Here is a 13,402-nt window from a genome sequence, read left to right as displayed (position 1 = left end):
TTTACTAAAATTGGTGTTGAAATATGACCTTCTTCCTACATTTATTCATTTATTTATGTCTATTTGTTCATTTATTTCAGTGAAAAATACAAGAAAAGAGAGGAAAGTCAAATCCAAGAAAAGAATTAAGTTTCCAGTACACTTTCTTTACCTTGCTGTCAATTTTTTCATGGAATCTACATCTTTTTATGCTAATCCTCATCATATTATTTTACATCTTAACTATTTTTTTCTTACTAAAATGGTTAGTGGTCTTGTTTTTTTATAATTTTCTACTTTCCTTCTAAAATGCTTAGTATTGAACAAATACAATATCCTAATTAAAAACAGTAATAAATATTATGGTGAAAAAATACAAGTAAATTGGAAAAACATTAGATAGCAGCTTTCAATATTTCATATAGTTCATAAATTTTTCAGGAATTAGAGGGTTATAGAAAAAAATTTATAGACTATAATAATTACCAGGGATATAAAAAATAAAACTTCTACCTCCGAATTGTAATAAAAGATAAACAGATTCAAAAGCATATATTATATCTGAAAATGTCAGATAAACTTGGCCTATAAATTAAAATATAAAATAATAATACAATTTGTTCAAATAAGTAATTAAAGCTGACATGATAAGATGAATATTTAGGGAGATTGTGAAACCTGAATATTTTACACAGTCCTCTGAAATTAGTCCCTAGTGTCAGAATTAAAGAATCTGAAAAATCACAAATGGAGGTATGGTGACATTTACGTATATTCTAGAGTTATGTTATTCACACTTAATAAATTATAGACAATTATTTTAAAGATGGTATAATATTACTAATCACACATTAGAGTTTTAAAACTTTTGAGCCAGCCTGAACATCACAAACAGTAATCACAGACTTCTTTAAAATGACATCTGGTGAAAGGCATTTTATACATCAGAAGGCATAGTGTTATAAAGATGATGACACTCTTCAAAATAATCAAAATATTCAATGAAATCCTCATCAAAAGTAAGGTTGTCTACTTTGAAGAAATTTATAACCTGATTCTAAAGTTCATATGAGGCCGGGCGCGGTGGCTCAAGCCTGTAATCCCAGCACTTTGGGAGGCCGAGACGGGCGGATCACGAAGTCAGGAGATCGAAATCATCCTTGCTAACCCGGTGAAACCCCGTCTCTATTAAAAAAATACAAAAAAACTAGCCGGGCGAGGTGGCGGGCGCCTGTAGTCCCAGCTGCTCAGGAGGCTGAGGCAGGAGAATGGCGTGAACCCGGGAGGCGGAGCTTGCAGTGAGCTGAGATCGGGCCACTGCACTCCAGCCTGGGCGACAGAGTGAGACTCCGTCTCAAAAAAAAAAAAAAAAAAAAGTTCATATGAAAATGTAATGGACCCAGAATAGCCAAAACAATCTTGAAGTATACAAAGTTTGAAGAGTCACATTACCAAATTTTAAAACTTATTACAAAGCTACAATAAACAAGTCTATGTGGTACTGGCATAGGATATAAATATTGATCGATGAAATAGAATCCAAAGTCCAGACATAAGCCCTCACAAAAGTTAATTTGCAGCCAATTAACTTCTAACAAGGGAGGCAAGACAATTAAAAGGGGAAATAACTATTTTCAACAAATCGTCCTGGGACAACGTGGTATCTACATGCAAAAAAAAAAAAAAAAAAAAAAAAAAAAGAGAAAGAAATGCAAAATACAAAAATTAACTCAAAATAGGCCAAAGACTCAAATATAAGTGTTACACTATAAAACTCTTAGGAGGAAATACAGAATAAATTTTTGTGACCTTGAATTAGGCATTGGATTTTTAGTTCTTACACCAAAAGCACAAGTTAATAAAGGAAAAAATAGATAAACTGGACATAATTAAAATTTTTTAAAAAAACTTTTGCTTCTGTGAACACAGTAAAGAAATTTGAAAGACAGCCACAGTAAGAATATTTTTTGCATGCAGTATGTCTCATTAATGACTTGTATCTAAAATATATAAGGCCGGGCATGGGGCTTATGTTGTAATCCCAGCACTTCGGGAGGCCAAGGCGGGCAGATCACTTGAGGTCAGGAGTTTGAGACCAGCTTGGCCAACATGCTGAAACCCCATCTTTACTAAAATAAAAAAAAAAAAAAAAAAAAAAAAAAATTAGCCGGGTGTGGTGGTGCATGCCTGTAATCTTAGCTACTCAGGAGGCTGAGGTGGGATGATTGCTTGAACCCGGGAGGCAGAGGTTGCAGTAAGCCGAAATTGCACCAATGTACACTCCAGCCTAGGCAACAGGGCGAAATGCCATCTCAAAATATAAAATAAAATAGAATAATAAAATAAAATGAAATAAACAGTAATTATGGCTAAATAATAAAACAAACAATAAACCAATTTTATAATGATGAAAGGATCTGAATAGATTCTTCTGTAAAGAAGACATACAAATCACAAATTACACATGAGAAGATGCTCAACACTATAAGTCATCAGGGAAATGCAAATCAAAATCACAGAGAGATAGCAATTGATACCCAGTAGGATACTTACTATTTTTTAAAATAGCAAAATAATAAATGTTAGAGAGAATGTTGGAAAACAGGAACATGCGGCATTGTTGCTGGTAATGATAAATGGTGCAGCCACTGGGCAAACAATTTTGTGGTTCCTCTCTAAGTTAAACATAGAAATAACGGCCAGGCATGGTGGCTCACACCTGTAATCCCAACACTTTGGGAGGCCAAGGTGAATGGATCACTTGTGGTCAGGTGTTCCAGATCAGCCTGATCAACATGGTGAAACCCCGTCTCTACTAAAAAATACAAAAAATTAGCCCAGCTAATCAGGAGGCTGAGGCAGGAAGTTCCTTGAACCTGGGAGGCAGAGGTTGTAGTGAGATGAGATCTCGTCACTGCACTCCAGCCTGGGAGTGGCAGAGCAAGACTCTGTCTCAAAAAAAAAAAAAAAAAAAAAAAAAAAAAAAAAAAAAAAGAAATAACATGCTACCGTGCAATTTTACTCCTGATACATAGCCAAAATAACTAAAAAACAGGTGTTCAAACAAAAATTGTACAGGACCGTTTACAGCAGAAATATTTGTACTAGAAAAATGTGGAAACAATTGAAATGCCCATCAACTGGTGAATAGAAAACAAAATGTATGTTCACACAATGGAATGTTAATTTAGTCATATACAGGAAATAAGTATAGATACTGCCAGAATAAACCTTGAAAGCATTATGCCAAAAAAAAAAAAAAAAAAAAAAAGGAAAAAAATTCTTGCCTGGTGGTCCGGGAAAAGCAAAAGTATTATGCTATGTGAAAAAAGCCAGTCATACAGTAGCATATATTATATAATTTCATATACATAAAATTTCCACAAGAGACAAGTCTATAGGTTCAGAAAAATTGTTATTTGCTTAAGAATGGAGTTTCCCTTAAGTTATGATTGAGAATTGATGTCTAAGGACTGTGTGATTTTATTCAGGGTTAGTGAAAATGTATAAGAATTGATTGTAGTGATATTTACACATATCTATGCATATCTATAAATATCCAAAACCATTGAATTGTACACTTTAAATCATGGATTGTATTATATGTGCATATCTCAAGTTGTTTAAAACAATAGATGTCTGGCTAGCACCTCCCAAGTCAGCCTCTCCCAACTTATTAAATTCCTAGGCAGCAAGATGGCAAAATGGAACTCTTCAGAACTCATAACTTTGCAGAAGTATCCATTGAACAACAACTATTCATGCACAAAATTACCTTTACAAGACCTAAAGAAACCAGGTGAGAGATTACAGCACCTGGGTGTAGCAAATAAAGAAAGATGTATTTAAGAGAAGAGAAAGGGTGGATCATTTGAAGTCAGGAGTTTGAGATCAGCCTGGCCAACATGGTGAAACCCCGTTTCTACTAAAAATACAAAAATTAGCCGGGTGTGGTGGCAGGTGCTTGTAATCCCAGCTACTCGGGAGGCTGAGGCAGGAAATTTGCTTGAATCTGGGAGGCGGAGTTTGCAGTGAGCCAAGATTGCCCCACTGCACTCCAGCCTGAGCGACAGAGCAAGACTCCGTTTCCAAAGGGGAAAGAAAAAGAATGGGAAAAGGACAGTTTTACATTACCCACATCACCCCTCCCCCAACTCTAGGTAGCACAGCATGGAGAAAGATACCCAGCTATGAGGGGAAGAAGAAAAAACTTAGTACTAGATTGCCTCTAACCCCCAAACTGGGCCCATTCCAGTAAAACCTTGCACCAGAGAGGCCGCCATAACCCCAGGTTACAGGCTGGTACATGTGGACTGAACTTCCAGGCCCACCTTGGCACCAGGAAGAATCCTGCAGACCCAGGCTTTAGGCTCTTGCACAATAGACTTGGACTCCAAAACTACCCCAGCAGCAGGTTGGCTCCAGTGGCCCCAGGCTTCAAACTGGTACCAGTACCAGACCTCAGGCCTGTCCCAGTGCCAGGTTAACACTGGCCTCAAACACCAGGTGGGGACCCATGAAGATATGCTCAATGTCTTCCCAGTGCCAGAATGGTCTCATGGTCCCACCTTTCAGCTAACCCAGGGTCTAGGCCCTCCCAAATAGACCTCAGTGCTCGGCAGGTTCTCATAGACTTAGACTCCAGAGTTGTCCCTGTGTACCCATATACAAGACCAGTATCCAAGGCCCCAGGATCTAGACCAGACTTTGCTATCCTAGAATCTAGGCCAGCAACTGTATACTCAGCCTCAAGGCTGACATCAATGGACAAGACTCTAAGCTTGTCCCCATATTCCCAGGCTTCAAGCCAGCCCAGTGGGGCCCCGGCTCCAGACTAGCCCCTACAGACCCAGGCGCCACACTAGACTTAGCAGTAGACCACCCTCAGGCTCCAGGTTGGTCCCTGTGGGCTTACACTTCAGAGAACTCAGAGTCCAGGCCTGTTTCAGGAGACCCAGTGTTCAGGCCTATTCCTGTATACTCCATGCCCCTTGGACTGAAGTTCCAAGAACACCCCTGTAGACTCAGAATCCAGGTCAGCTTCTGTGGATCCAAGATCCAGAGCCACTCCTGCATCCTTAGGTTCCTGGCTGGCCCAGTGTCAGTCCAGTTCCTGTGGACTCAGACTTCAGACTCATCCTAGTAGAAACAGATGCCAAAGTGCCTGGCCAGCTCCTGCAGACTCAGGGTCAAGTCTCAACCCAGCTCCAGGTCAGCCCTTGTGGACTTAGGCTTGAGGTTGGCCATCATAGATACAGGCTCTAGGCCTTCCCTCATGTACCCAGTACTCAGATTCATCCCTGCAAACCTCACCCTTGTTGAAGTCTACTCCATTGGATCCAGGTGTCAGGCCCAATACCACAGATGTTGACACCATACTCAGCTGCCTGCTGACCCAGGTACAAGACCTACATGCCTGAGGACTCTGGAAGCAAGCTCATCCTCAAATGTTGCCAGATGGCCTGCTCAGAATCCCTGGATAGGTTGACTGCTGAAGGGTTTTACCTGCTAAAGCCAGTCTGCAAGAACTGGAATAAGCCCTTACTTCAGATTTGTAGAAATAAACATATGGCAGTAAGAAATAGGAAAAGCCAGGTGTGCCCAAGATGGCCGACTAGGAACAGCTACAGCCTCCAGTTCCCAGCATGAATGACACAGAAGACAGGTGATTTCTGTATTTTCAACTGAGGTACCAGGTTCATCTCACTGGGGCATGTCAGACAGTTGGTACTGGTCTGCGGGTGTAGCCCAACCAGCGAGAACTGAAGGAGGGCAAGGCATCACCTCACTTTGGAAGCACAAGGGGGAAGGGAATTCCTTTTAATAGCCAAAGGAAATTGAGACACACAACACCTGGAAAATTGGGTAACTCCCACTCTAATACTGCGCTTTACCAAGGGTCTTAGCAAATGGGACACCAGTAGATTATATCCCACACCTGGCCCAGAGGGTCTCATGCCCATGGAGCCTCCCTCATTGCTAGCACAGCAGTCTGAGATCTAACTGCAAGGCGGCAGCGAGGCTGAGGGAGGGGCGCCTACCATTGCTGAGGATTAAGTAGGTAAACAAAGCCACTGGGAATCTTGAATTGGGTGGAGCCCATGGCAGCTCAAGGAGGCCTGCCTGCCTCTGTGGACTCCACATCTGGGGACAGGGCATAGCTAAACAAAAAGCAGCAGAAACCTCTGTAGATGTAAAAGTCCCTGTCTGACAGCTTTGAAGAGAGCAGTGGTTCTCCCAGCACAGAGGTTGAGTGAGATCTGAGAACGGACAAATTGCCTGCACACGTGGGTCCCTGACCCCTGAGTAGCCTAACTGGGAGACATCCACCACTAGGTGCAAACCGACACCTCACACCTCACATAGCTGGGTACACCCCTGAGACGAAGCTTCCAGAGCAAGAATCAGACAGCAACACTTGCTGTTCAGCAATATTCTATCTTCTGCAGCCTCTGCTGCTGATACCCAGGCAAACAGGGTCTGGAGTGGACCTCAAGCAAACTCCAACAGACCTTCAGCTGAGGGTCTTGACTGTTAGAAGGAAAACTAACAAACAGAAAGGACACCCACACCAAAACAGCAGCTGTACATCACCATCATTAAAGACCAAAGGCAGATAAAACCACAAAGATGGGAAAAAAGCAGTGCAGAAAAGCTGGAAATTCAAAAAATCAAAGCGCATCTCCCCCTCCAAAGAACACAGCTCATAGCCAGCAACAGAACAAAGTTGGATGGAGAATGACTTTGATGAGTTGACTACTGGGTACATAACGAAATGAAGGCAGAAATAAAGATGTTCTTTGAAACCAATGAGAACAAACATACAACATACCAGAATCTCTGGGACACATTTAAAGCAGTATGTAGAGGGACATTTAGAGCACTAAATGCCCACAAGAGAGAGCTGGAAAGATCTAAAATTGACACCCTAACATCACAATTAAAAGAACTAGAGAAGCAAGAGCAAACACATTCAAAAGCTAGCAGAATGCAAGACATAACTAAGATCAGAGCAGAACTGAAGGAGACAGAGATGCAAAAAACTCTCCAAAAAATCAATAAATCCAGCAGCTGGTTTTTTGAAAAGACCAACAAAATTGATAGACTGCCAGCAAGACTAATAAAGAAGAAAAGAGAGAAGAATCAAATAGACACAATAAAAAATGATAAAGGGGATATCACAACCAACCACACAGAAATACAAACTACCATCAGAGAATACTCTAAACATCTCTATGCAGATAAACTAGAAAACCTAGAAGAAATGGATAATTCCCTGGGCACTTACACTCTCCCAAGACTAAACCAGGAAGAAGTGGAATCCCTGAATAGACAAATAGCAGACTCTGAAATTGAGGCAATAATTAATAGTCTACCAACCAAAAAAAGTCCAGGACCAGATGGATTCACAGCTGAATTCTACCAAAGGTACAAGGAGGAGCTGGTACCATTCCTTCTGAAAGTATTCCAATCAATAGAAAAAGAGGGAATCCTCCCTAACTCATTTTATGAGGCCAACATCATCCTGATACCAAAGCCTGGCAGAGACACAACAAAAAAAGAGAATTTTAGACCAATATCCCTGATGAACACTGATGCAAAAATCCTCAATAAAATACTGTCAAACCGAATCCAGCAGCACATCAAAAGCTTATACACCATGATCAAGTGGGCTTCAACCCTGGGATGCAAGGCTACTTCACCATATGCAAATCAATAAACATAATCCAGCATATAAACAGAAACAATGACAAAAACCACATGATTATCTCAATAGATGCAGAAAAGGCCTTTGACAAAATTCAACAGTCCTTCATGCTAAAAACTCAATAAATTTGGTATTGGTGGAACATATCTCAAAATAATAAGAGCTATTTATGACAAACCCACAGCCAATATCATACTGAATGGACAAACATTGGAAGCATTCCCTTTGAAAACTGGCACAAGACAGAGATGCCCTCTCTCACCACTCCTATTCAACATAGTGTTAGAAGTTCTGGCTAGGGCAATCAGGCAGGAGAAAGAAATCAAGGGTGATCAGTTAGGAAAAGAAGAAGAAGTCAAATTGTCCCTGTTTGCAGATGACATGATTGTATATTTAGAAAACCCCATCATCTCAGCCCAAAGTCTTCTTAAGCTGATAAGCAACTTCAGCAAAGTCTCAGGATACAAAATCAACGTGTGAAAATCACAAGCATTCTTATACACCAGTAACAGACAAACAGAGAACCAAATCATGAATGAACTCCCATTCACGATAGCTTCAAAGAGAATAAAATACCTAGCAATCCAACTTATTATGAAAATGGCCATACTGCCCAAGGTAATTTATGGATTCAATGCCATCCCCATTAAGCTACCAATGACTTTCTTCACAGAATTGGAAAAAAATGCTCTAAAGTTCATATGGAACCAAAAAAGACCCCACATTGCCTAGACAATCTTAAGCCAAAAGAACAAAGCTGGAGGCATCACATTACCTCATTTCAAACTATACTACAAGGCTACAGTAACCAAAACAGCATGGTACTGGTACCAAAACAGAGATATGGACCAATGGAACAGAACAGAGCCCTCAGAAATAATGCCACACATCTACAGCCATGTGATCTTTGACAAACCTGACAAAAACAAGAAATGGGGAAAGGATTCCCTATTTAATAAATGGTGTTGGAAAAATTGGCTAGTCATAAGTAGAAAGCCTAAATTGGATCCTTTCCTTACTCCTTATACGAAAATTAATTCAAGATGGACTAGAGACTTAAATACTAGACCTAAAACCATAAAAACCCTAGAAGAAAACCTAGGTAATACCATTCAGGACATAGGCATGGGCAAGGACTTCATGTCTAAAACACCAAAAGCAAGAGCAACAAAAGCCAAAATTGACAAATGGGATCTCATTAAACTAAAAAGCTTCTGCATAGCAAAAGAAACTACCATCAGAGTGAACAGGCAACCTACAGAATGGGAGAAAATTTTTGCAATCTACTCATCTGACAAAGGGCTAATATCCAGAACTTATAAAGAACTCAATCAAATTTACAAGAAAGAAACAAACAACCCCATCAAAAAGTGGGCAAAGGATATGAACAGACACTTCTCAAAAGAAGATATTCATACAGCCAACAGACACATGAAAAAATGCTCATCATCACTGGTCATCAGAGAAATGCAAATCAAAACCACAATGAGATACCATCTCACACCAGTTAGAATGGCAATCATTAAAAAAATCAGGAAACAACAGGTGCTGGAGAGGATGTGGAGAAATAGGATCACTTTTACACTGTTGGTGGGACTGTAAACTAGTTCAACAATTGTGGAAAACAGTGTGGCGATTCCTCAAGGATCTAGAACTAGAAATACCATTTGACCCAGCCATCCCATTACCGAGTTTATACACAAAGGATTATAGATCATACTGCTATAAAGACACACGCACATGTATGTTTATTGCGGCACTATTGACAATAGCAAAGACTTGGAATCAACCCAAATGTCCATCAGTGACAGACTGGATTAAGAAAATGTGGCACATATACACCATGGAATAGTATGCAGCCATAAAAAAGGCTGAGTTCATGTCCTTTGTAGGGACATGGATACAGCTGGAAATCATCATTCTCAGCAAACTATCACAAGAACAGAAAACCAAATACCACATGTTCTCACTCATAGGCGGGAACTAAACAATGAGATCACTTGGACACAGGAAGGGGATCATCGCATGCAGGGTCCTATTGTGGGTGGTGGGGGAGGGATAGCATTAGGAGGTATACCTAATGTCAATGACGAGTTAATGTGTGCAGCACACCAACATGGCACATGTATACATATGTAGCAAACCTGCACGTTGTGCACATGTACCCTAGAACATAAAGTATAGTAAAAAAATAGTAATGATAAAAAAAAAAGAAAACGTGATACATATACAAAATGGAGTACTCTTCATCCATAAAAAAGAATTAGATTATGTCATTTGCAAGAACATGAATGGAACTGGAGGTCATTATGAAACTGCCTTTACCAAATATCTGAGGAAATTATGACAGTGAAAGAAATCAGACCTAACCAATTCCATCTTGCTTCTAACTTTTAGGTTGTCCTTGTTTATTCCTGGGCGTAGACTGAACTAACTTTGGGAAAGAATTCACTTCATGGTTTGACTCTAAAACAAAATTGATTATTGCTTTTTCTCAAAAAGACTCCCTTCTTTTGTGGGGACCAGTCTGCCTTAAAGGACTAAAATAATAGCTACAAGATTAGAAATTACACTTTAAGGGTCATGCAGTCTCTGGTCCCAAGAGTCTGAACCTCCCCACATTGCTGCTGGGAATAACATCACTATTGTAAAACCAAAGATCAGTGCCTAAGATATTTTGCAGTCCTTTTACTCAATGGATTAGCTGATACCACTCAGACCAGTAATCTGGCTCAACCAGTTCTGCCATCAAACCCAGGAACAGAAGACAGAAATAAAAACTTACTTCAACCCCCTATGATTTTATCTCCAACCTAACCAATCTGCACTCCCCACTTCCCAAGCCACTACCCACCAATTTTTCTTTAAAAACTCTGATCCTCAAATGCTCAGGGAGAGTAATTTGACTAATAATAAAACTCCGGTCTCCCACACAACTGGCTCTGCATGAATTACTCTTTCTCCATTGCAATTCTCCTGTCTTAATAAATCAGCTCTGTCTAGGCAGCAGGCAAGATGAACCCCTTGGGTGGTTACGATTATGTTAAGTGAAATAAGTCAGGCACAGAAATGTAAGCTTTATATTTTCTTATTTGTGGAATCTAAAAATGGGAATAATTAAACTCATGGAGATACAGAGTAGGAGGATAATTACTAGAAGCTAGGAAAGGTGGTAGGACAATAGGAAAAAAGTGGAAATAGGTACAAAAAACAGAGAATGAATAAGATCTAGTATTTGATAGCACAATAAGGGGACTATAGTCCATTAAAATTTAATCATATATTTAAAAATAACTGAAAGATTGTAACTGGATTGATTGTAACACAGAGGATAAATGCTTGATGAGATGAATACCCAATTTTCCATAATGTGATTATTACACATTGCATACCTGTACTGAAATATCTCAAGTACTTCCTAAATATATACACCTACTATGTACCCACAAAAACTAAAATTTAAACAAAAATGTATAGGAAGCATTTTCTTTTTTTTTTTAAATTTATTTATTATTATTATACTTTAAGTTGTAGGGTACATGTGCACAACGTGCAGGTTTGTTACATATGTATACTTGTGCCATGTTGGTGTGCTGCACCCATCAACTCGTCATTTACATCAGGTATAACTCCCAATGCAATCCCTCCCCCCTCCCCCCTCCCCATGATAGGCCCCGGTGTGTGATGTTCCCCTTCCCGAGTCCAAGTGAACTCATTGTTCAGTTCCCACCTATGAGTGAGAACATGCGGTGTTTGGTTTTCTGTTCTTGTGATAGTTTGCTAAGAATGATGGTTTCCAGCTGCATCCATGTCCCTACAAAGGACACAAACTCATCCTTTTTTATGGCTGCATACTATTCCATGGTGTATATGTGCCACATTTTCTTAATCCAATCTGTCACTGATGGACATATGGGTTGATTCCAAGTCTTTGCTATTGTGAATAGTGCTGCAATAAACATACGTGTGCATGTGTCTTTATAGCAGCATAATTTATAATCCTTTGGGTATATACCCAGTAATGGGATGGCTGGGTCATATGGTACATCTAGTTCTAGATCCTTGAGGAATCGCCATACTGTTTTCCATAATGGTTGAACTAGTTTACAATCCCACCAACAGTGTAAAAGTGTTCCTATTTCTCCACATCCTCTCCAGCACCTGTTGTTTCCTGACTTTTTAATGATCGCCATTCTAACTGGTGTGAGATGGTATCTCATTGTGGTTTTGATTTGCATTTCTCTGATGGCCAGTGATGATGAGCATTTTTTCATGTGTCTGTTGGCTGTATGAATGTCTTCTTTTGAGAAATGTCTGTTCATATCCTTTGCCCACTTTTTGATGGGGTTGTTTGTTTTTTTCTTGTAAATTTGTTTGAGTTCTTTGCAGGTTCTGGATATTAGCCCTTTGTCAGATGAGTAGATTGCAAAAATTTTCTCCCATTCTGTAGGTTGCCTGTTCACTCTGATGGTAGTTTCTTTTGCTGTGCAGAAGCTCTTTAGTTTAATGAGATCCCATTTGTCAATTTTGGCTTTTGCTGCCGTTGCTTTTGGTGTTTTAGACATGAAGTCTTTGCCCATGCCTATGACCTGAATGGTACTACCTAGGTTTTCCTCTAAGATTTCTATGGTATTAGGTCTAACATTTAAGTCTCTAATCCATCTTGAATTAATTTTCGTATAAGGAGTAAGGAAAGGATCCAGTTTCAGCTTTCTACTTATGGCTAGCCAATTTTCCCAGCACCATTTATTAAATAGGGAATCCTTTCCCCATTTCTTGTTTCTCTCAGGTTTGTCAAAGATCAGATAGCTGTGGATGTGTGGTATTATTTCTGAGGACTCTGTTCTGTTCCATTGGTCTATATCTCTGTTTTGGTACCAGGACCATGCTGTTTTGGTTACTGTAGCCTTGTAGTATAGTTTGAAGTCAGGTAGCGTGATGCCTCCAGCTTTGTTCTTTTGACTTAGGATTGTCTTGAGATGCGGGCTCTTTTTTGGTTCCATATGAACTTTAAAGCAGTTTTTTCCAATTCTGTGAAGAAGCTCATTGGTAGCTTGATGGGGAAGGCATTGAATCTATAAATTACCTTGGGCAGTATGGCCATTTTCACGATATTGATTCTTCCTATCCATGAGCATGGTATGTTCTTCCATTTGTTTGTGTCCTCTTTTATTTCACTGAGCAGTGGTTTGTAGTTCTCCTTGAAGAGGTCCTTTACATCCCTTGTAAGTTGGATTCCTAGGTATTTTATTCTCTTTGAAGCAATTGTGAATGGAAGTTCATTCCTGATTTGGCTCTCTGTTTGTCTGTTACTGGTGTATAAGAATGCTTGTGATTTTTGCACATTAATTTTGTATCCTGAGACTTTGCTGAAGTTGCTTATCAGCATAAGGAGATTTTGGGCTGAGACAATGGGGTTTTCTAAATATACAATCATGTCATCTGCAAACAGGGACAATTTGACTTCTTCTTTTCCTAACTGAATCCCCTTGATTTCTTTCTCTTGCCTGATTGCCCTAGCCAGAACTTCCAACACTATGTTGAATAGGAGTGGTGAGAGAGGGCATCCCTGTCTTGTGCCAGTTTTCAAAGGGAATTTTTCCAGTTTGTGCCCATTCAGTATGATATTGGCTGTGGGTTTGTCATAAATAGCTCTTATGATTTTGAGGTACGTTCCATCAATACCAAATTTATTGAGCGTTTTTAGCATGAAGG

Source organism: Chlorocebus sabaeus, chromosome X (assembly GCF_047675955.1).
Source record: "Chlorocebus sabaeus isolate Y175 chromosome X, mChlSab1.0.hap1, whole genome shotgun sequence".
NCBI lineage: Eukaryota > Metazoa > Chordata > Mammalia > Primates > Cercopithecidae > Chlorocebus > Chlorocebus sabaeus.
Note: the sequence above shows the minus strand (reverse complement) of the source record.